At 47.2% G+C, this 25,585-nt stretch overlaps 1 pseudogene; it reads left to right on the top strand.

Annotated features, from left to right (window-relative positions):
• Positions 1 to 25,585, top strand: part of LOC144160314 (N-terminal kinase-like protein) — an 84,267-nt pseudogene that overhangs the window by 8,404 nt on the left and 50,278 nt on the right.

Here is a 25,585-nt window from a genome sequence, read left to right as displayed (position 1 = left end):
TAAGACTCGCCATGACAATCTAATGGTTATAACCAGGAAGCATTTTTGTATTTCTCCCACGTGATTCGGCTCATCAAGACCATTGATTTGATACCCATCACATCCTAGCGGAATCAATTTGAACGTTAAACCAATCAATGACTAACCATGACTATCTCATGATATAGCCCTACCACATTTTTGTCCCACGTGATTTTACTTATCGGAACCTTCAATTTGATACCCCGGACACCCAGTGGTATCATTGTGAATTTTAACCTAATTTATGACCCATTTTGACTATGTCATGATAATAATCAGGAAGCACGTGATTACCCTCATCGAGACCTTTAATTTGATACGCCCTAGCGTCATGAACCTAAATTTTAACCGAATCTTTGATTTACCATGACTACGTCATGATATATCCATATCTCATGTTCGTCCCGAATGATTCCCCACATCGAGACCTTGAATTTGATTCCCAACATGCCCTCGCAGCGTCATTTTGAATTTTAACCCAATCTATGACTCATTATGACTGCCTGATGACTACAATCAGGAAGCATTTTTTTTATTTACCCCGCGTGATTCCGTTAATCCGGACCTTTCATTTGATACCTTACACGCCTTAGCCTCATCAGTTTCACTTTTCACCCTATCTAATGTGGTCATTATTCTGTCTTAAGGGGCGCTGCCCAGTCAATTCAGCTAATTCATTTGAAACAGTAGAAAGGACAGCCCCCGCCCCCATTTCCCCCCGGCTCTCACCTCTTCCTTTGTGACCCCTAGTATATCAAGCCGTTAACAGTAGCAGGCGAACAACCAGCACGCCAGCGCCGCCGTGTGCTTTCCCACCACCCTTTCCCACGCTCTTAGTGGATCCGTCAGGAGGAAAAGTGAAGACAACCCTTTTTTATGACCTCACCAGTCAATTATCACTCACGCGCCCAGCCGCGAAAATTAAGTATACAGCAAGTGCTTATGGCCATAAACATTCAACAAGAAACTAAAAAAAATCAGACACCACCTCCCTCCCAACCGATCATGCAGATCGCGATTGGTGCCATACCCGAAGGTAACTTGAATTCCGAGCCCACAGTGATGCATGAAACTTAACAGCCAACCATAGCTGCCTGCTAGGCTACTCATATGTACTCAAACTCCAAATGGACTTAAAACTCCTATTTACTCAGAACTCAAAATGTACTCAAAACTCAATATGTAATCAAACTCAAAATGTGCTCAAACTCAAAATGTACTCAGAACTCAAAATGGACTCAAACTCAAAATGTACTCAGAACTCAAAATGGACTAAAACTCAAAATGGACTCAAACTCAAAATGTACTCAGAACTCAAAATGAGCTCAAACTCAAATTGTACTCAGAACTCAAAATGAACTCAAACTCGAAATGGACTCAAACTCAAAATGTACTCAGAACTCAAAATGGACTCAAACTCAAAGTGTACTCAGAACTCAAAATGGACTCAAACTCAAAATGTACTCAGAACTCAAAATGGACTCAAACTCAAATTGTACTCAGAACTCAAAATGAACTCAAACTCAAAATGTACTCTGAACTCAAAATGGACTCAAACTCAAAATGTACTGAGAACTCAAAATGGACTCAAACTCAAAATGTACTCAGAACTCAAAATGGACTCAAACTCAATCGGACTCAAACTCAGTCGTGATCACTCGGCTCAAACTCACTCAAGCTCAAACTCACCATGCCACACTAGCGTCGCGCTCACTCAAACTCAAACTCACGCGTGAGTTTGAGTCCAAATGAGTCTGAGTGAGTGGACTCATGAGTGAGTTTGCCGACCTCTGGCTGCACCAGTGTTTTCAATGCCTAATGCAGCTTTAAATCCAAAAGCAACAGTGTGTACGTGAAAAGCAGTGACTTCACAGTGTGAAGGTGTGGCATGAATTCATTCTAACGTACTACATAAGCATCTTAAACTCTCACCACAACTTCATGGCCAGAAACTACAATGTGTGTGCGAGAGAAGCAGCGATTTCATAGCCTGAAAGTGTGGCATGAATTTATTCTCACGTACAGTGTAAGTGTCTTCAATCCTCACCACAACTTCATGGCTAGAAGCTACAATGTGTGCATAAAAAGCAGCGACATCACAGCTTGAAGGCCTCGCATAAACACATTGCAACGTATTTTATTAGATCTTTCACTTCTTACTATAGCTTTCTAGTCAGAAGGAACAGTTCAACCTTGCAAAGGAGTTACATAGCATCTTGAAGAAGTGACCTAAAATCGTTGCGACCTGCTGAGTAAGTTTTTCCAATTTTTACTGCGTCTGAACCAGCTGGAAGCAACAGTGCGCACAGAAAGCAGCGACATGACACTCTGGAGGCCTGAAGTTAAACTATTTTGATATTCTGCATCACTGCTTTCTATTATGCTTGCAGCTGTATAACCAGAATCAACAGTGCATGCTTGAAAAGTATGAACATAGCATTCTGAAGGGGTGACATACCTCATTTCTACCAGATACACAAGTGTTAGCAATTATTACTGCAGCTCTTCAACCTGAACCACCTTCAGTCACTGTTTGAAGGCTCTCCACAGTTGCTGGAACAATAAAAACATCTAAAAGTGGGAAGCGGTGTTGAATCTAAATTAAAGTATGCTCCATGATAAGACGCTCAAACATGTCCTCCACTCTGTATAATAACAGTCCATCATGACAGAGATACTGGAAATCTTAATGTCTGCCAATGCACTGTAACCCCTTTGTTGAAACTTAAACTGCACAAGCACCAAAATACAATCATTAAACTACAGCCATCGCTATGAAACACAGCTGCAATAGACAAATGTTTATAACTCATAAAGCCCATCACACAAACTGCATGAAAATAAAGGGAAGATAAACGATTAGTTCATTCCTACTAAACGCATTCAGCTAGCTCAAAACAACTTTAACAGCTCACGACACTTATGAGAAATTCCACACTGCACACGAAATACGCAGCCTCAGTACAGGCATAGTCAGTTTCTCTAATGCCACTTAGTGTAGCGATGGGAACATACACAGCATAAGCTTAGCAGGCATAATAAAAAGCTGCGCGCGTGTGTATTTTTGGCAATGTATAAAAAACTACGTGGTCATGTTGCGGGGCCACACATTTCCGGCTTCATTCAACGACGTGGTTCAAAATCCACCAATCATGCAGTTTCGATGTTTATTTAGCCCTCTTATACGTTTCAAAAATGCTACTGATGATTACGACCAATGACAGTCAAGAAACGAAACGCAACCACCGTTGATTACCTCAAAAATACTCGCACTCGTTCACACTTATGTATGTTCGATAATGTGCCCATTGGCACAAACAGAACGCCATAGGCACCCGTCTCTCGCAGGAAGGCAGGTTCATACCGATTTTCTTAAAGCTACCCAACCCAGTCTGGGATAATTGTGCACGAACGTTTACTTCTTCACGAGTCTCTGCAATAATGGTTTAATCATATACCTGTTTACGCCAGGGGGGAAAAACGCCACACCGCTGCTCCGTTCGTACCCCGGCAGGCTAAAGCAATGCGCGAATCGGCAAGGAAAGATACCTTACATTGTAAGATTTGGCAATCGTCTTAATAACGTGTTCGGCTGTACGAGCGCCGTAACCGGCCAAAAAACACGCCGCAAACGTTTGCACGATCCGCGTCGGGCCGGACGGACACCACGTGGCCTGCGCTCAACATCGGGCGCAGCCTACGCTCACAGCAACAAACGAAAACGCTTGCAACTTGTCACCGCTACTGCCGTAGACGAAAGCAAATCGCATTATTTCTTCACAAAGGTTGCGTTACACCGACACAATTTCCACAATCACACCAGCAACAGATGCAGCTTCGACGCTTTGCCGTTATCAATTCGAGTTCGTTGACGACGTTCCGAGTACGTAAAACACCCCACCAGTGCCGCCACGATTTCCTCACGTACGTACAAACCACGACGCGGCAAGACAAACACAGGACAGGTGACGATAAGCGGCTTCTTGATGCACTACAGCACATTCGCAACACAAATCGCCTACAGAGCTGTTGGTTCTCGGCAACCTCGTTGTCGCTCGACAGCGCAGCAGCGGTGGGGAAGCGAGCGCGGCCATATTGGATGTAGTTCTTCTTTCAAACGTACGTCGCAGGCGTCACACAAACGGCGAGACGCTATTGGTTGCGGATGAACACAAAATCCCTTTGATCTTGAAAAGCCGCTGCAGAGTTAAGCTGTCACCAACTATAGTACAGAATCCACTGAACCTCTTGTTGATCACTTCAAGCTGCCAAAAAAAGATCAGGAAAACAGGTTGGCCGTTTCCTGGCACCTTTACCAGATTATTAGTTGACTCGGTTTTCTGACTGGAGATTTGTTTGAGCCACAACATTTTTTCGGCGTCTGTGTTCGTCACCCGCGCAGGGCAGTAGAGGATAGGTGGCGTGGAGTACTTGCGTGCCATCACGGAAACTCCACCGAGTGAAACCCTTCCCGCCTTGGACTACCACACCCCTCCGGAACTTAACGATTCCTCCCACAGGAAGCTCGGGCGAAAATCGGCAAGAGATAGTTGGAGCCTTGGCTGTCTTCTCTGGGAGGTATTCAGTGGGCACTTGCCAAGGTCATCTCACCTCGAATCTTCGGGAAAAATTCCCAAGTCACTCACACTGGCCTTAACTCAGGCGACTCACTCGAACTGTGCCTTCCGTTCATGTCCTACCGACACCCTCACAAGCTGTCGGTCTGGCGGTGCGTTTTAGGGGCGAAGCTCCTCTTGCTCGGGCCCTGTCCCGTCCCTCGTTGCTGCTGTATCCGGCACATTAATGATGATTGTGGCAGGATTCCCTAGGGATTGGCCAACCAAAGCTTGGCTGAAGAGGTCCAAATGTTCAACGCGTTCGTTGCTACCCAACAAGGACAGAGGAAGAAGAAGAGGTTGTTCGTCGCCTGCGTACTCAAGACACGTACCCGGGGTACGCGACACAAGACGGTCTGCAGAAGGCGACGGCCAAGGTGGCTGAAATGTCATACACCGAATTCGCCCACTTACCAATGGAGATTCTCATCGTCCCAAACAAGCCCTACATAATCACCACAAGCATGACGTGTCGAGTCTTTATATGATGTGCGGGTGAATGTTTCACGGTTTTACCGATAAGCATTTTAACTTCGTCCCTTTCATCATCATTCACTTCGGGGAGATGGCGGGATTTTAAATGCAGAGCATTTCAGTAACTCACGATGTCACCCGCGTTGGCGTCCGTATCCGCATCGCTCCCCCTAGACTATTTAAAGAAATAATACTTGCCGGCGCCAGGTTTCGATCCAACGACTCTGCGGGCGGAACGCAAGGTACATGGTACTCTACCAACTGAGCCACAAAGCCGACACAGAACGGAAGGTTACGAACGTGCCTTATATCCTTGACTCATTCAACCGTCGGCCACAGGTGCGCCCTCTCCCCCGCTTCCTCCTCGCCTTCTCTCCACTGGCAACGCCCTCTCTCGCCGCGTTCGGTTCGGGCGCACAACAGGTGGGGACGTGCGCAACAACCTCTCTCGCCGCGTTAGGTTCGCGCTTAAACCACATATGTCGTTCGCGCGCGCTGCGGTCGCTAACGTCTGTGGCGTGATCGTGACGTCAGCATCACGCGTTCGTGGGGTGGCGATTTCGGCGCTATAACACTCTCTCGCGAGGGGCATTGGATTGGATTCGATTGGATTGGCTTGGATTGGATTGGATTGGATTGGTTTGGATTGGATTGGATTAAAGTGGATTGTGTTGGATTGTGTTGCGTCATAGCCGGGCCACGTTGCGTCATAGCCGCGGCAGGGGGTTCACGACACGTTTCACCATCGACTTCATCGACAATGTCTACGATGGAAGACAATTACAACAACAACAACCAATACGTAATCCATACGACTTGCAGGCACGCCCCTCCGCAGAAATGCTCTGCATTTGATCGTGCCCTTCGCGAGGGCGATCTTTTTTACTTGACAGTCTCTAATGGCCCCCGAAACCAGGTGAGATAGACGTGATCAAAATGCTCGCTATGTGCGCCGACAACCTTTTTAAATGCAGAGAATTTCAGTAACTCACGATGTCACCCGCGTTGGCGTCCGTAGTCCGCATCTCTCCCCCTACACAATATAAAAAAATAATACTTACCGGCGCCAGGTTTCGAACCAACGACTCTGCGGGCGGAACGCAAGGTACATGGTACTCTACCCACTGCACCACAAAGCCGAAAAGCCGACACAGAATGGAAGGTTACGAACACGCCTTATATCCTTGACTCATTCAACCGTCGGCCACAGGTGCGCCCTCTCCCCCGCGCCCTCCTCGCCTTCTCTCCGCTCGCAACGCCCTCTCTCGCCGTGTTCGGTTCGGGCGCACAACAGGTGGGGACGTGCGCAACACCCTCTCTCGCCGCGATGGGTTCGCGCTGATCAACAGTCGGTTCGCGCGCAAGAACAGGTGGGGGCGCTCGCATCGCGTTCTCTCGCTGCGGTCGGTTCGCGCGTGCTCCGGTCGCTAACATCTGTGGCGTGATCGTGACGTCAACATCACGCGTTCGTGTGGTGGCGCGATTTTGGCGCTATAACACTCCCTCGCGAGGGGCATTGGATTGGATTCGATTGGATTGGCTTGAATTGGCTAGGCTTGGCTTGGCTTGGCTTGGCTTGGATTGGATTGGTTTGGATTTGGATTGGATTGGAATAAAGTGGATTGTGTTGGATTGTGCTGCGTCATAGCCGCGCCACGTTGGGTCATAGCCGCTCCACGTGCGTCATAGCCGCGGCAGGGGGTTCACGGCACGTTTCACGTTTCACCAGCGACTTCATCGACAATGTCTACGCTGGAAGACAACAATTACAACAACAACCAATACGCAATCCATGCGACTTGCAGACGCGTCCCCCACGTAAATGCTCTGCATTTGACCGTGCTCCTCGCGAGGGGGATGTTTTCTACACATAAAAACAAAATACCAGTTCTTTTTGCTTGCACTGCGTAGACTGTCTCAAATTAGCACACTTTTCATCGTTTATCTGGTTGACAAATCTGTAATTATTTTACAAAGCGCGAAAGAAAAAACGCCTGGATATTGTCTTTTACAGCTTCGCGTTACCAGAGCGGACACCCCTCTTTTTACCAGGCCACACTCCTGACCGGCAAACACCAACTGAGAACGTCCGTATCAAAACAACTCTGAAAACACTCCATAGCCGCCAGGTGGAGCGACCACACGTCACATGTTTATTTTACACCCTGGAATAAAATTTGCTGTTCCTTCGTGCAGAAGTTTCTTTTATTCAGATGGGCGTGACTATCTATTACATGAACATTACTGTGCCGCATTGGAAGGCCACGCAGAACAAGAGCGCGCGCCCACGATGTCACGAAATCGGCTGCGCGCACAGCTGGTCTACAAACGTCGGCGCAGAAACGCGTTCCAGCGCTCCAGGCTCGCAGCGCCCCGCTGTCACTGCGGGGAACCACAATCCCGCTCATTGGCAACCGGAAGCAGTAAGCCTACAGTCAACACGCTCTCATGCTCGCGGTATACCACAATGCAACACTTAGCTTCCACGGGCGTCCACGGGCGGCGCTGCATGTACCGCAGGCCACGCGCTCGCAGTGTCGCGTTTCAATCCGTGAGCACTGTACATGCCTGATGCCAAAATTACGTTTTGAACGTCGTGCGACTTTGGTGGCGACCGCGTACTAAAAGATCAAACCGGGACGCTCGTTTTCCAACGCCTCGGGCTTAGTGCAGGTTTTAACTTTAGGTTCATCGTCCCTTCCTTTTGTCTTCTTGTTACGGTAAAACACGTCCCACTGATTTCAGCGCTTTTGTGTCATTCCTTTCTTTCGCCCTTGCGCTGTTCTACGACATGATTTTTTTTTCAAGAACAGCTTCGTCTGCAAGTACAAGAGACTGCTGCAGCAATAAACGCATTCGAGTTTAGAGACACGGCCTTTGTGTTGCTGACACCGCTGTTTAAGATTGGAAAGTTACTGGATGCCGAGAAATTCCAGAAGATCATCTCCTGTGTTGTGAATCTGTTCTCTTCGAAGGACAGGGCAACACAAGCACGCCTTTCCAGCAGGTGGACCAATTCATAAACTACCTGAACAGTGACCTGCTGAAGGGTGAGGTGTTCCCGCATATGGGACAAGGCTTCTCAGACAACAATCCGACCATCAGGGAGCAGACAGCGAAGGTCATGGTACACGTGGCACCAAAGGTCAACTACTCCAACCTGAATAAGGAGGTAATGAAGCACTTTTCCCGCCTACACGCCAGGAATGACCAGTGTGGTATTCGAACAAACACCACTGTTTGCCCTAGGGAAAATAGCCAGTCACATACACCCACTGACCCCTCAGAAGGTGCTAACCAATTCTTCCCAAGCTGCAACCACACGCGCTCTCCGTAGGCAAGCATCTCACTTTGCGGTAAGTGATCAGCTTCTTTATCGACGCAACCACTACTTGGATGACCGCAAATGATTGCTCGTCATTCCTCTACATTTGCGGTACGATGTTTTGGCCTTGCTCTACTCTGACACCACGTGTGCTCATGTCGGCCTACTGTAAACCTATGAACGTTTGCGTCTCTGTTACTTTTGGCATGGGGTGTACCACTTCATGAGAAAGTACGTTCGATCCTGCCAAGATTGTGAACGCCCAAGCTAGCCGATACCTCGGCTGTGCGGTCCGTTACAGCCGCTGTCTTGCTCAGTGAATCCATTTGACCGTGTTGGCATTGATATGTACGAACTGTTACCATGCACAGCCGCCGGCAGCCGCTGGGCTATAGTTTCCATCAACCCTTTGACGCGCTGAGCTGAGACCGCCGCTCTACCAGCTGCTATGGCAAGTGACGTCGCCTCGTTTCTCCTGAGCCGATTTACACGTCGTCATTGTGCGCCTCAGGAGCTCCTCAGTGACAGGGGACGCATCTTTCTGTCTCCCATCGTCGCGGCGCTTCTCAAGGAATGCAGCGGCATCCATCGAACGAGCAGTACCCACCATCCGCAAACTAATCTGACCATGGAAACTGGGACCTTGTACTCCCTTACGCAGTGGTCGGCGAACTCACTCATGAGCCCACTCACTCATACTCATTTGGACTCAAACTCACGCGTGAGTTTGAGTTTGAGTGAGCGCGAGGCTAGTGTGGCATGGTGAGTTTGAGCTTGAGTGAGTTTAAGCCGAGTGATCCCGACTGAGTTTGAGTCCGATTGAGTTTCAGTATGCCTGAGACCTAGTGAATTCTGAGCCCATTTTGAGTTCTGAGTACATTTTGAGTTTGAGTCCATTTTGAGTTCTGAGTACATTTTGAGTTTAAGTCCATTTTGAGTTCTGAGTGCATTTTGAGTGAGTCCATTTTGAGTTTGAGTCCATTTTGAGTACTGAGTACAATTTCAGTTTGAGTCCATTTTGAGTTATGAGTACATTTTGAGTTTGAGTCCATTTTGAGTTGTGAGTACATTTTGAGTTTGAGTCCATTTTGAGTTCTGAGTACACTTTGAGTTTGAGTACATTTTGAGTTTGACTACATATTGAGTTTTGAGTACATTTTGAGTTCAAAGTACACATGAGTTTTGAGTCCATTTTGAGTTTGAGTACATATGAGTAGCCTAGCAGGCAGCTATGGTTGGCTGTTAAGTTTGATGCGTCACTGTGGGCTCGGAATTCAGGTTACCTGCGGGTACGGCACCAATCGCGATCTGCATGATCGGTTGGGAGGGAGGGGGTGTCTGATTTTTTTAGTTTCTTGTGGAATTTTTGTGGCCATAAGCACTTGCTGTATACCTAATTTTCGCGGCTGGGCGCGTAAGTGATAATTGACTGGTGAGGTCATAAAAAAGGGTTGTCTTAACTTTTCCTCCTGGCGGATCCACTAAGAGCGTGGGAAAGGGTGGTGGGAAAGCGCATGGCGGCGCTGGCGTGCTGTTTGTTCGCCTGCTACTGTTAACGGCTTGATATACGTGTGGTCACAAAGGAAGAGGTGAGAGCCGGGAGAAATGGGGGCGGGGGCTGTCCTTTCTGCTGTTTCAAATGAATTAGCTGAATTGACTGGGCAGTGCCCCTTAAGAAAGAATAATGACCACATTAGATTGGGTGAAAAGTGAAACTGATGAGGCTAAGGCATGTAAGGTATGAAATGAAAGGTCCGGATTAACAGAATCACGCGGGGTAAATAAAAAGATGCTTCCTGATTGTAGTCATCAGGCAGTCATATTGAGTCATAGATTGGGTTAAAATTCAAAATGACGCTGCGAGGGCATGTGGGGAATCAAATTCAAGGTCTCGATGTGGGGAATTATTCGGGAAGAAAATGCGTAATGGATATATCATGACGTAGTCATGGTAAGTCATAGAGTCGGTTAGAATTCAATTTCATGACGCTAGGGCGTGTGGCGTATCAAATTAAAGCTCTCGATGAGGGTAATCACGTGCTTCCTGGTTATTATCATGACATAGTCAAAATGGGTCATAAATTAGGTTAAAATTCACAATGATGCCACTGGGTGTCCGGGGCATCAAATTGAAGGTTGCGATAACGGAAATCACGTTGGACAAAAATGTGGTAGGGCTATATCATGAGATAGTCATGGTTATTCATTGATTGGTTTAATTTCAAATTGATTCCGCTAGGATGTGATGGGTATCAAATTAATGGTCTTGATGAGCGGAATCACGTGGGAGAAATACAAAAATGCTTCCTGGTTATAACCATGAGATTGCCATGGCGAGTCTTATATTGGGGTAAAATTCGAAGTGACACCGCTACGGCGTGAAGGGTATCGAATTTACGGTCTTGACGAGGGGAATCACGTGGTACTAATAAAAAAGGCTTCGTAGTTCGAATCATGAGATAGTCATTATGAGTCATAGATTGGGTTAAATTCAAGGTGCGGCCGCTGAAGCATGTGGGGCGTCGATTGAAGGTTCCAGTTAGGGGAATCACGTCGGACACCTAAATAACACGCCCTGGTTACAGTAAAGAGAGTCATGGTTAGTTTGACTGGTATGAATGCCATATGACCCAGCAGGGTGTGTGGGGTATCAAATTAAAGGTCTCGTCGAGGGGGATCACGTGGGACAAATATAAAAATGCTTTCTGGTTATAATTATAAGGATATAGCAAAAGCTATATAGCAAAAGGTACACACTCACACTCACACTCACACGCTCACTCACTCACACTCACTCACTCACTCACGCTCACACTCTCACTCTCACTCTCACTCTCACTATCACTCTCACTCTCACTCACACTCACACTCACATCACACACTCACACTCACACTCTCACTCTCTCACTCACACTCTCACTCTCACGCACAGCCACAGTCACACTCTCACTTTCACTCTCACTCACACTCTCACACTGTCACACTGTCACACTGTCACACTCACACTCACATCACACACACACACTCACACACTCACACTCACACTCTCACTCTCTCGCTCACACTCTCACTCTCACGCACAGTCACAGTCACACTACACTCTCACTCTCACTCACACTCACTCTAATTCTCACTCACACTCACTCACACTCACACTCACACTCTCACTCTCACTCTCACTCACACTCCACACTCACACTCACAATCTCGCTCTCTCACTCTCACACTCACACTCAACTCACACTCTCACTCTCACTCTAACTCACACTCTCACTCTCACTCTCACTCACACTCTCACTCAAACTCACACTCTCGCTCTCACTCTCACTCACACTAACACTAACAGTCACACGCACTCTCACTCTCACTCACACTCTCACTCACACTCACACTCACACTCACACTCTCACTCACACTCTCACTCCCGCTCACACTCTCACTCTCACTCACACTCTCGCTCTCTCACTCTCACAATCACACTCACACTCAACTCACACTCTCACTCTCACACACACTCTCACTCTCACTTTCACTGACACTCTCACTCACACTCGCACTCTTACACTCACACTCTCACACTGACACTCACTCTCACTCTCACTCACACTCACACTCACATCACACACTCACACTCACACTCACACTCTCACTCTCTCACTCACTCTCACTCTCACGCACAGTCACAGTCACACTCACACTCTCACTCTCACTCACACTCACTCTAATTCTCACTCACACTCACACTCACACTCTTCCTCTCACTCACTCACGCTCACACTCTCACTCAAACTCTCACACTCACAATCACACTCTAACACACACTCACACTCACACTCACACTCTCACTCACACTCACACTCTCAGTCTCTCAGTCTCACAATCACACTCAACTCACACTCAACTCACACTCACACTCAACTCACACTCTCACTCACACTCTCACTCTCACTCACACTCACACTCACACTCACACGCACACTCTCGCTCTCACTCTCACTCACACTCACACTAACAGTCACACGCACTCTCACTCTCACTCACACTCACACACACACTCTCACTCACACTCTCACTCCCACTCACACTCTCACTCTCACTCACACTCTCGCTCTCTCACTCTCACACTCACACTCACACTCAACTCACACTCACAGTCAACTCACACTCTCACGCTCACACACACTCCAACTCTCACTTTCACTCACACTCTCACTCACACTCTCACTCTTACACTCACACTCTCACACTGACACTCACTCTCACTCTCACTCACACTCACATCACACACTCACACTCACATTCTCACTCTCTCACTCACACTCTCACTCTCACGCACAGTCACAGTCACACTCACACTCTCACTCTCACTCACACTCACTCTAATTCTCACTAACACTCACACTCACACTCACACTCTTCCTCTCACTCACTCACACTCTCACACTCACACTCACACCCTCGCTCTCTCACTCTCACACTCCCACTCAACTCACACTGAACTCACACTCTCACTGTAACTCACACTCTCACTGACACTCTCACTCTTACTCTCACTCACACTCTAACTCACACTTCACTCTCGCTCTCACTCTCACTCACACTCACACTAACAGTCACACACACTCTCACTCTCACTCACACTCTAACTCACACTCACACTCTCACTCACACTCTCACTCCCACTCGTAATCACACTCTCACTCTCACTCACACTCTCGCTCTCTCACTCTCACTCTCACACTAACACTCACTCTCACTCTCACTCTCACTCTCGGTCTCACTCACACTCTCACACTCACAATCACACTCTAACACACACTCACACTCACACTCTCACTCACACTCACACTCTCAGTCTCTCAGTCTCACAATCACACTCAACTCACACTCAACTCACACTCTCACTCTCACTCACACTCACTCTCACACTCACACTCACACTCTCACTCTCACTCTCACACACACTAACACTCTCACTATCACTCTCACTCACACTCTCATTTTCACCCACACTCTCACTCACACTATCACTTTCACACTCACACTCTTACGCTCACACTCTCACACTGACACTCACTCTCACTCTCTCTCACTGTCGCTCTCACACACACCCTCTCACTGTCTCACTTACACACTCCCTCAAACACACACACACTCACACACGCGTGCATGCTGGAAGTTAACAGCTGGGTACGGTGGCGGGCTATATCATGGGATAGTCATGGTTAGTCATTGATTGGTTTAACATTCAAATTGATTCCGCTAGGATGTGATGGGTATCAAATTAATGGTCTTGATGAGCGGAATCACGTGGGAGAAATACAAAAATGCTTCCTGGTTATAACCATGAGATTGCCATGGCGAGTCTTATATTGGGGTGAAATTCGAAGTGACCCCGCGAGGGCGTGAAGGGTATCACATTTACGGTCTTGACTAGGGGAATCACGTGGTAGAAATAAAAAAGGCTTCGTAGTTCGAATCATGAGATAGTCATTATGAGTCATAGATTGAGTTAAATTGAAGGAGAGGCCGCTGAAGCATGTGGGGCGTCGATTGAAGGTTCCATTTTAGGGGAATCACGTCGGACACCTAAATAACGCGCCCTGGTTACAGTAAAGAGAGTCATGGTTAGTTTGACTGGTATGAATGCCATATGATCCAGCAGGGTGTGTGGTTTATCAAATTAAAGGTCTCGTCGAGGGGGATCACGTGGGACAAATATAAAAATGCTTTCTGGTTATAATTATAAGGATATACCAAAAGCTATAAAGCAAAAGGTACATAGTACACACTCACAATCACACGCTCACTCACTCACACTCACTCACTCACTCACACTGACACTCATACTCTCACTCTCACTCACTCACACTCACATCACACACGCACACTTACACTCTCACTCTCTCACTCACACTCTCACGCACAGTCACACTCACACTAACAGTCACACGCACTCTCACTCTCACTCACACTCTCACTCACACTCACTCTAATTCTCACTGACACTCACTCACACTCACACTCCCACTCACACTCTCACTCTCACTCTCACTCACACTCTCACACTCACACTCACACTCTCGCTCTCACACTCTCGCTCTCTCTCTTTCACACTCACACTCTCACTCACACTCTCACTCTCACTCACACTCTCACTCACACTAACACTCTCGCTTTCACTCTCAGTCACACTCACACTAACAGTCACACTTACTCTCACTCTCACTCACACTCACACTCACACTCACTCTCACACTCTCACTCCCACTCACACTCACTCTCACTCTCACTCACACTCTCGCTCTCTCACTCTCACACTAACACTCACACTCAACTCACACTCACACTCTCACTCACACTCTCACTCTTACACTCACACTCTCACACTCACACTCACACAGACTCACACTCACACTCTCATTCTCACTCTCACTCACACTCACACTCACTCTCACTCTCACTCACACTCTCACTCTCACTCACACTCTCACTCTCACTCACACTAACACTCTTACTGTCACTCTCACTCACACTCTCACTCTCACTCACACTCACACTCTCGCTCTCACTTTCACTCTCACTTTCACTCTCACTTTCACTCACACTCTCACTCACACTATCAGTTTCACACTCACACTCTCACGCTCACACTCTCACGCTGACACTCACTCTCACTCTCACACTCTCATTCTCTCACTCTCTCAATCTCACACTCACACTCTCACTCTCTCACATTCTCACTCTCTCACACTCTCACTCTCACACTCACACTCTCTGTATCACACTCACTCTCTCACTCTCACTGTCTCTCATGCTCTTACTCACACTTTCTCACTCTCACACTCTCACTCACACTCTCTCACTCACTCTGTCTCACTATCACACACTCTAGCACACTCACTCTCACACTCTCACACTCTCTCACTCTCACACACTCTCACTCTCACACTCTCTCACTCTCACACTCACTCACTCGCAATCTCTTACTCTCACTCTCTTACTCTCACTCTCTCTCACTCACTCTCTCTCACTCTCTCTCGCTCTCTCTCTCACGCACACCCTCTCACTCTCTCACTTACACACTCTCTCAAACACACACACTCACACACGCGTGCATGCTGGAAGTTAACAGCTGGGTACGGTGGCGGGCTATATCAGGAGATAGTCATGGTTAGTCATTGATTGGTTTAACATTCAAAATGATTCCGCTAGGATGTGATGGGTATCAAATTAATGGTCTTGATGAGCGGAATCACGTGAGAGAAATACAAAAATGCTTCCTGGTTATAACCATAAGATTGCCATGGTGAGTCTTATATTGGGGTAAAATTCGAAGTGACCCCGCGAGGGCGTGAAGGGTATCAAATTTGCGGTCTTGACTAGGGAAATCACGTGGTAGAAATAAAAAAGGCTTCGTAGTTCGAATCACGAGATAGTCATTATGAGTCATAGATTGAGTTAAATTGAAGGAGAGGCCGCTGAAGCATGTGGGGCGTCGATTGAAGGTTCCAGTTAGGGTAATCACGTCGGACACTAAATAATGCGCCCTGGCTACAGTCATGAGAGTCATGGTTAGTTTGACTGGTATGAATTCCATATGACCCTGCAGGGTGTCTGGGGTATCAAATTAAAGGTCTCGTCGAGGGGAATCACGTGGGACAAATACAAAAATGCTTTCTGGTTATAATTATGTATGAGTATATAGCAAAAGGTATATAGCACTCTCACTCTCACTCTCACTTTCACTCTAACTTCTACTCTCACTCCCACTCACACTCACACTCACACTCTCACTTTCACTGTTACTCTCACTCACACTCTCACTCACACTCCCACTCTCACACTGTCACACTGACACGCACTCTCACTCACATTCACACTCACCCTCTCACTCTCACTCTCCCTCACACTCTCACTTTCACTCTCATTTTCACTCACACTCTCACTTTCACTGTTACTCTCACTCACACTCTCACTCACACTCCCACTCTCACACTGTCACACTGACACGCACTCTCACTCACATTCACACTCACACTCTCACTCTCACTCTCCCTCACACTCTCACTTTCACTCTCATTTTCACTCACACTCTCACTCACACTCTCACTCTCACTCACACTCTCACTCTTACACTCACACTCTCACACTGACAGTCACTCCTACTCTCACACTCTCATACACTCACTCTCACTCTCTCACTGTCTCAATCTCTCACTCTCACTCTCTCCATCTCACACTCTCACATTCGCTCACTCTCTCACACTCTCACTTTCTCACTCTCACACTCTCACAATCACAATCTCACTCTCACACTCTCTCTCTCACACTCTCACGCTCACACTCTCTCTCTCACACTCTCTCTCTCACTCTCACTCTATCACTCACTCTCAGTCTCTCACTGACTCTCTCACTCTCACGGTCTCTCACACCCTCACTCTCTCTCTCACTCACTCTCTCACTCTCTCACTATCACACTCACACTCTCACACTCTCACACTATCTCTCTCACTTTCTCTCACTATCACACACTCTATCACACTCACTCTCACACTCTCACTCACACTCTCTCACTCTCTTACTCTCACTCTCTCACTCTCACTCTCTCTCACTCACTCTGTCTCATTCTCTCTCACTCTCTCTCGCTCTTTCTCTCACACACACCCTCTCACTCTCTCACTCACATGCTCTCTCAAACACACACACACACACACACACTCACACACGCGGGCATGCTGGAAGTTAACAGCTGGGTACGGTGGCGTTCATTGCTTACGACAGCGTGGTGTTTTTCCGAGCTACAAAAGCTCATCCCACTTATCAAATGCTAATAAAAACTAATACAAGTGCCTCAGCAAACAACGAGGCACTTCTTTGTTCCACGTGATTTCCCTCCTCGAGACACTCAATTTGATACCCCACATTCTTTAGCGCCACACCTCTCTGCATTTTCACCCAATGTGAGACGATTTAAGACTCCCGTGTTACACGGTTCGCCATTTTCGATATTTTTCTTATTTCCTTTCGAGTTTTTTAACATTTAGTTTTATCGATTCTCTACATTTACGCTTTTATAATGATTACAGGTTGAACTTCCGTGATATCTGCATTTTTGTGTATCTGTAGGGCGTTACACAATTTGATTTGTAGGGCCTGTCAAGTTGCATGATTCAAACTTTTTCCCTATTTGTCCTAGCCATAAACTTGCTTGTGAAATAAATAAAAATTTATTCATTCATACAAGATCATGGCGGGGATAGGGGGAGGGGTGTACTCGGCAAAGAATGCTACGCAATAAAACAGCAAAGGTATATCCATGAACGCCTCGCGCTTCAGAGATTTGCGGGGGCAGTTCGCTTTGACACAAGGCGTTTTTTTCAGGATGCAAAGCAAGAATGCACGGAACCGTAACCCTAAACAGCTTCGACATAAATGAACGGAGCAGTGAGCGCACGTCCCCTCACCCAATCTTGCTTGTTTCGACCTGAGGACCCAGCACACCATCGAGCCTGGACCGCCTCTGTCATAAACATGAACACGGAGCCCACATCAAGAGTTTGGTATCCAATATATACTTACAATTGCTTCCAACCAGCGCTACTCTTCATGGACAGTGGGTATAGCTTATTAAATCTGCAACGAAATTTTTTTCCGACCTCAGAGGAGCTACGCTGTCATGTCGTGGCGAATGCAAGAGTTTGAGCTCACGAATTTGCACCCGTAATATTTTTACCACGCGTGAATTTGAAAACACTGGCTACTAATCAAATCAGAGTTCATCTGACCCCAGGTAAATTCCTAGCAAGAGAGAGTTGTGAGGCCATTTGAGTTCTGAATTCATTTTGAGGTCTCAGCCCATTTTGAGTTCTGAGTTCATTTTGAGGTTGAGTACATTTTGAGTTTTGAGTCCATTTTGAGTTTGAGTTCACTTTGAGTTTAAGTACATTTTGAGTTTTGAGTCCATTTTGAGTTTTGAGTTTATTTTGAGTTTGAGTACAATTTGAGTTTTGAGTCCATTTTGAGTTTGAGTACACTTTGAGCTTGTGTACATTTTGAGTTCTGAGTACATTTTGAGTTTTGAGTCCGAGTGAGTTCTGAGTTTTGCGCTCAATGTGAGTTTGAGTTTGAGTGAGCGCAGATGTGCTGCTCAGCATTGAGTCTGAGTTTGAGTGAGTGGTGATTCGAAAAAAAAATTGTGAGTGAGTTTGAGTGAGCCGCGCCAACTTTGCCGAGGTTCCCTTACGTGAGTTGCGCCCTCAACACCGTCATCCAAATCGCGACAGGTTTTTTTCCTTTTTTCCTAATAGATGGGCGTGAGCCATCGTGCATGCTGAACGCCATCCTTCCCTACCTCCCTGATCCATTTGAGTAAACGCCGGTTTCTGAGGCAGCCAAACACGCCGAAGAATGTCGTCAACTTGGCCGTTCTTTCACCACTGAAGAGCAGGAGCGACAAAGGTATCTCACTGATGGCGAGCCCGCACCCGACGTCGTTCCTAGTTCTCTCGTATGGAGCTGGGTACCCGCCAGGTCTCTTGGCCTGTGCTCGAAATTCCTGTCAAACCATCAGAGGCCGCACCGTGTTATGGAACGCATTTAATCTGTAAATCACGTCATAGAGCCGCTAACAACTTCTCAGCATCTCTGACTCCATGAACGTGACAGCGTGCATGTTGCTCGTCTGAAGCGTTATTATGACCCCCTCTTTTCGCCATCACCTTGAGTCGCCAGGATGGCTACCCCCTACTCCAGAGGGTGATTCTAGTGAAGATTAGCTGTGCTCCCCAAAAGCATCAGAGCCGGAATTTCTTAGAATGGCTCATGTAGACCCTTCTGAGAAGCGTCATCATCAGCACAAACAAAGTCACGAATCCACATCCCCTTCGTCGAGAGCTACGGAGTTCGTTCGAATAGCTTCGGTCTGCTAGCGGCTGCTTCCCTGATCCGCGATTTCTAACCTCACGGCCGCAGGAGAACCTTCGCCACTAAATCACATTGCAATATTTGTATATACACATGCCAAATGCATGCAAGGGTATATCTTTGTTTCACCCCTCTCTTTTTCCCCGTTTCCAAAGGGGAAAAAGAGAATTATACTGTTAAAAAAATTTTCTCTTTATTTTTTTCAGGAAAAAGCCGCAAGGGGGCCACGGAGCGCACCCGTGCTTCATATGGGCTCCTGCTACTCAGTGCAGTTATCCCTGTTAGCTACGACGTAACTCCGTCTGTGAGCAATCTTCGGACTGGCCAAGTGACAAAGAACACGCGGACATCAAGCACTAGGTGGTACGTTTACTGTAACCACAATAATTGATCACCCGAGTGCGCGACGTGGCCTAAGCCTAAGCTCGTCAGGCAGCAGCTGTTGTTGTTCCTGGTGACTTCGCACATACCCACGTGGGGGATTCGCCAGGAATCGGGCGTAAGAAGGGCTAGTGCATCCGCTTAAGACACCGGAAAATTAAAAACCTAGCAATTTATACGCAGAAAGAAAGAAAATAGAAATGGTTGAAAGTTGTAAGTAGAGTTAGGGAAAGAACAACTGCCTTTTTGCACCGCAAAAAGTACATGCAAGAAACAAGGCTAACAGGGCAGGCGCCTGGTCTCGGAAACGTATCTGTGAAGGGCTGCAGCCATCCCTTGGTGACAATATCCCAGTGATGTGGCCCCAAAAGATAGTAGTACGGGCATAGAAATAGGCAGGCCAATTCGTCGCAATGGCGTGGCAAGTCGACGTTGCCTCATCATTGAAAAACTGCGGCAATGCAATAGTAAGTGCTCTGAAGTCTCCTGATCACCTCAGACAGCACATCGGGAGGAGGAGACTAGACCATCCCGGTGCATAGAAATGTTGATTTCGGGGACTCGACATCTGAAGGTAGTTAATGTGACCTCGCATTGACGAGCTTCACAAAAATGGGTATTCCAATTATGTTTTAAATGTACGTAATCTCCAAAATTAGGGATGCTCCTTTCCTGCACTCTTGCTAGGCATTGGTAGCTAGGAATCCTTGCTCCTGCTAAAATAAAGGTAATTGGGCATAGGTCAACTGCAGGGCCATCCAACGACGATCGCGGCAAGGAATCAACCCTTTGTGACCTGGAACCCAAATGAGGCAGACGTCCCGCAAATGGGAAGGCACAAGGAAGTTGAATGTACAAATAAGAGCGGAATTTTCGGACGAAGACAGAGCAGAACAAACCGATAAGGAGTCAGTAATTATTGCTAAATTAACGTGCTGCGGAGGTACTTCTTTTAAGGCCAGAAGTATCGCTAGAAATTCGGCTTGAAATATTGGTGTGAAATCAGGTAAACGCAGCGAGACTGACCAGTTATTGTGTGGACTAAAAATTCCCACACCTGCTCGCTCCTCACGTTGGGATGCATCTGTTGCCACTATTGCATAAATCTTAAAGCTTGCCAAATGGTCGTTCAGTATTGTTGTTAAAAATCACGACGTAAGCATTTTAGCGTTACTGGGGAAAATATTATGGAAAGTTAAAGGCGCAGGAGGAACGTCACAGGGCATTATCAGTATTGTGGGAATATTGATACTCAATGGTGAGAGTAACGTCTGGGCGTAAACACACTGTGGACCAATGTACCGAGGCCACCAAGAACTGAAATAGAGGGCCGGCTGAGCAACCATCAAGGAAAAATATCTGCTCTGCGGAGATACAAAACCTCTCATGCCCGTTAGTGCTGTTAGTAGCCGAAACCGAGACACCAGGCACGGCATGCGGGCCTTCAAAAACAAGATGTTATTGGTCACGCACTTGGGAAGCCGAGGCACAATCTCAGTGTACGATGCTCCAACATAATAACCTTTCTGAGTTTGTAACCTCGTGAACCGTAAAAGAGGCCGCTGCCAAACTCTAAAATGGGACGCATGTACCCCCTGTAAAAAAACGAGAAGTGTCCCTTCTCATTCCAAAACTCCTATTGGTGAGTCTCCGCCACAGTCCAAGTGCCCGTTCCCCTTTGGTGGCAATGAGGTTTATATGAGGGCGCCAAACCATTGTATATTCATATATTACACCCAAATACTTCAGTGATGCCACCTGAGTGACAGTCGCCTCCCTATACGTCAGGCAGAGGGTAACCGGAACAGACACCGCAAACACAATAACCGAGAACTTATTGAAGTTAATGTTCAAATTTATGTTTGTTCACCACCTTTCGATGGAAAACAAATATGCCTGTAGCATTTGATAAAGAACATAAATGTGCTGGGCAGCAGAGAAAAAGGCTATGTCGTCAGCGTAAATATCAGCACAGACTTCCTGATGTATTGGAATTGAGCTCATTGGAACATTAAATAGGAAGGGAGAAAGCACCGAGCCTTGGTGGACGCCCCTTGTCTGATATAAAGTCGATAATTTAAAGCCATTTTTCGAGCAAAAGAACTTGCGTCCAATAAAAATTGTTGAATCCATGAAAAGATGTACTTGGTTAACCCACATTCTTTTCGTTTAGCTAGCAGTACGCTATATCCCACGCTGTCATATGCTTTATCAACATCCAGTGTGACGAGAGGGCATACCTGTTTATTTCTGCGCGCAAACTGAATACGGCTCTCAAGATCAACATGGGCGGACCAAATGGAGCAACCCGGACGGAAGCCAATTTGATTCGGGCTAAGAATATTTTACTGGAAAAAAACTTGTCTAAAAGGACATACAAAATTCTCTCTATCAATTTGCCTAGGTTGCTAGTTAGTGCAATTGCGCGAATATTGTCCTAACACTTAGGCTGGGATTCTTTAGAAGGGGGAAAATTTTTGCTATTATTCAATGTGGAAGAATCCATAATTTTTCCAATGAGGTATTTATGATATTCCACCGATCGTCAGGAGATCCCTCAAACAAAAGTTTATCGCGGTAGTAGAAACCCCATCTGGCCCCGGGGAGGCTCCCGGCAGCCGCATAACAACATCCCCCATCTCTCCCATCGTGACAGGGGAGAAGTCTACAACTGGTATACTTTCTACGACAATGGGTGATAGAGTAGATGAGACCCTGATTTGTAAGTCCTGGGCGACCTTTTCGGTCGAATTCATGATTTCATCAGACGTTTCCACGACTGAAACATCGTTACTGCGAATATCTAAACTTTCGCGGTCACGCAAGGAAGCAAAAAGCACACCTGTTTTTTGTATCTGAACGCGCCGAGAAACAATGCCAACGATGCAGTTTCTTAGCCGTAAAGATTGTTCGACGGAAAATAGCCGAATTATATTTAAACTTTGACCAGTTATCGGGACTCTCATTATGAATGAACATCTTCTACGCTGCCTTCCTACCGCGATAATCTCTCGAACAGTCCTTATCCAACCATGGGCTTATACCTTCTTTCTTGGCAGAAGCAACAATGACTTCAGACTTCTGTAGTCCGTTCTTCAATGCGGCTGTTACCCTCATAGCCCTATTTTCCTCAGACTCATTCGGGAGCGATATCATAGCCGAATGCAATTTCTTTTTCATAACTTCACAGTTTACCAACGTCCGCAATACCCGTTCTGGTGTACTTGGGGTATACAGCTACACGAAAATCTACCGGTATGTGGTCGCTATTTGCCGGGAAATCATGAGTACTCCACGAAGAGACTGAAACGCCCTTTGCAAATGTTAAATCCAAGACAGATCGCATTCGGCTCCGGGCAAATGTCGCACTACCCGTGTTGTAACAAAGAAGATTATTGGTGGACGTCCAGTCTAATCATCGGTAGCCTCAGGTATGTTTTAAAACCCCAACTGACGTGATGTAGGTTGAATCCACCGGCGATCACGAGGTTTTGCTTACTCGACGAAAGAGCAAGATCTTGGGAACAGTGGTAGTCACTCCGTTAGGGAAATATGCAATAAAGAAAAAGAAACGCATCCAGGGAGGCACATATGAATCGCCAGCAGTTCGTAGTCCGGTGACAGCAACTGAAAATAAAGTTTGGCCTTGTGGCAAAATTTGGATGATACCAGAGTCAATAATCCACCTCCTCGGGTCGCCCTATCTAATCTAAACACGCGAAAACCCGGAAGAGTGAATGGTTTCTCCTTGGACAGCCAAGATTCTTGAAGGAGAATAATATCAGGACATTGACAGTTAATGAGACATTTAAGATCTGTGAGAGCCGCAATTATAGAAAGACAATTCCGTTAAAGAACCCGGAGGGACATTAGGGGGAGTGTATAGCAGCCATAGCTGCCTTCAAGATGCTTTCTTTAAGCTTAATTTTTTGTCCCTTTTTAGCTTTTTGGATTTTGATTCTGTAGGGGAAGTGGATTGTGTCGAAAGCGATGAAGTTGCCCGTTTACTCGTCGAAGCAGCCTGTAGCTCTAGCTCGATTTCAAACTCACTATCTGGATTAAGAACTAGGGAGGAAGACTGACCCTGGACCACAGGAAACGAAGAAGCCTAAACCTGGTGTGTTGAGGCGGTCATCAGAACTGGGCTAATAGCCTCGTTGCAAGTAGCCGTCTGGAGGGAGCTTATCGATGGAGGGTTGCTCGCGAGGTTCTCCCGTCGAACAGCTGAAGCCTGAGAAGTTTGACCCCTGTTAGTTGTGGACAAAGGCTGCGAGCAGGCCTGCTCCTGGGAAACCAACACAGGCAAAGGCAAGACTTGCACAATTTGCTGTGTCTGAGCAGAGAAAAGGTTCGAAACTTGTTCTGTCACCGACAAGACCATTTTTCCCGAAACCTCAGGCAACACCTCTTTCAGTGCCACCGCTATTGCTTTGGCAAACGAAGCTTCATTGGTTGGGGTGTGGCTGGCGGTAGCACCTGCATACCCATAACCTCTCTCTTTGACTATATTTACCGCTTCTTAGCGGGAACGACGGCGCTGTTCCAGTACCTCCAAGACCCTGATTTGCCTTGCGTGGTGCTGGGCACTTCGAGTAGTACGCTGGATGAGTAGCTCGACAGAGGCAGCATGTACTTTCATCCTCAGTACACTGGCTAGCGGAATGATCGGCCCCGCAATTGCATGAGCGAGTGGAGTATTTACAAGTTCCTGCAGTGTGACCATAGCGTCAGCAGTTCTGGCATTGGCGAGGACGGTGGGACAAAGGCTCAACTCTGTAGATCAGGGGCCAGACATTGATTTCTGAAGGGCATGAGGAGCCCGCAAATGTGGCGATCACTGATTCCGTAGGCGTGTGGACGTTGTCCACTACACGAGTACAGCAGTGCACCGCGATCACACCGGTATCCAGAAACTGCTCAAGGAGCTCACTTGGGAAAATGTCCACGTCAACTCCGCGGACAATCCCTTTAGTACACTCAAGATGAGAGGGACAAAAGGCCTTACCGGGAAAGAAGCAAACGACGAGGCCTTCCCCAGATCCAACAAGCAGGCATTATCTGATGACTTGCAGATAATTCCGCCATTCCCGTACGGTGGCACCTCCTTAACGCTCCTGAAGTGCTCACTTGCGGATTGCAGGTCTTTTTGGGTGGTCTTGAAATTTTTTCACTTGATTGCCCCACCATTGGTCGGGACGATCACCACCGGGACAGCCGTCACGCCATTCTGCAGGAAGGAATCCAGAGGCAGGTCCTGCGCCAAGAGACTAGCCGACCAAGGAGAGGACCGATGGCCGGGAGAAGAGGTAGGCATGGGAACTGACTATATAAGCTGACGGATATACAAAACAAAACCGATAACACAACAGCAAAGCACCGATGCCTGGCCAAACCCAGCGCAGAACGCAATGTCATCACAACGAAGCAGCGTAGCGCACCAAGGACGTTCTCGCGCCCCAGCTCCGTGGTGCACGTGGCGCTTGTGGCCCGGTGCACTTCTCGCCGGTGAGCTCGTGGCCGTTTGCTACTGCTCCAACATGCAATCGCCGGAGGGAGGGATGACCCAAGAAGAAGAGGAGGAGATACAGGACGAACCACCAGACTGTAGACCAAGGCAAAACCAATGCCGTCAAAGGAAGTTTTGATGCAGACCGCGGAAGAACAGTCTACCAAACGCTATGGATGAACATCCACACACCCAGTGCAGCAAAGAAGAAAAAAGAAAAGGAGGGAACGTCTGACATGCTGCAGGGATCAACAGCCTATCGAAAGTTGCTAGAAACCCCAGTGCGAGCAGCGACAAACCACCCAGAAGAACGGTGAAATCCACAGATCAACAGGT

The sequence above is a fragment of the Haemaphysalis longicornis genome, unplaced genomic scaffold (assembly GCF_048455015.1).
Source record: "Haemaphysalis longicornis isolate Haplotype H1 unplaced genomic scaffold, Haemaphysalis longicornis Haplotype H1 scaffold_1, whole genome shotgun sequence".
NCBI classification, from domain to species: Eukaryota; Metazoa; Arthropoda; class Arachnida; order Ixodida; family Ixodidae; genus Haemaphysalis; species Haemaphysalis longicornis.
This window is presented reverse-complemented; position numbering and strand designations above follow the sequence as displayed.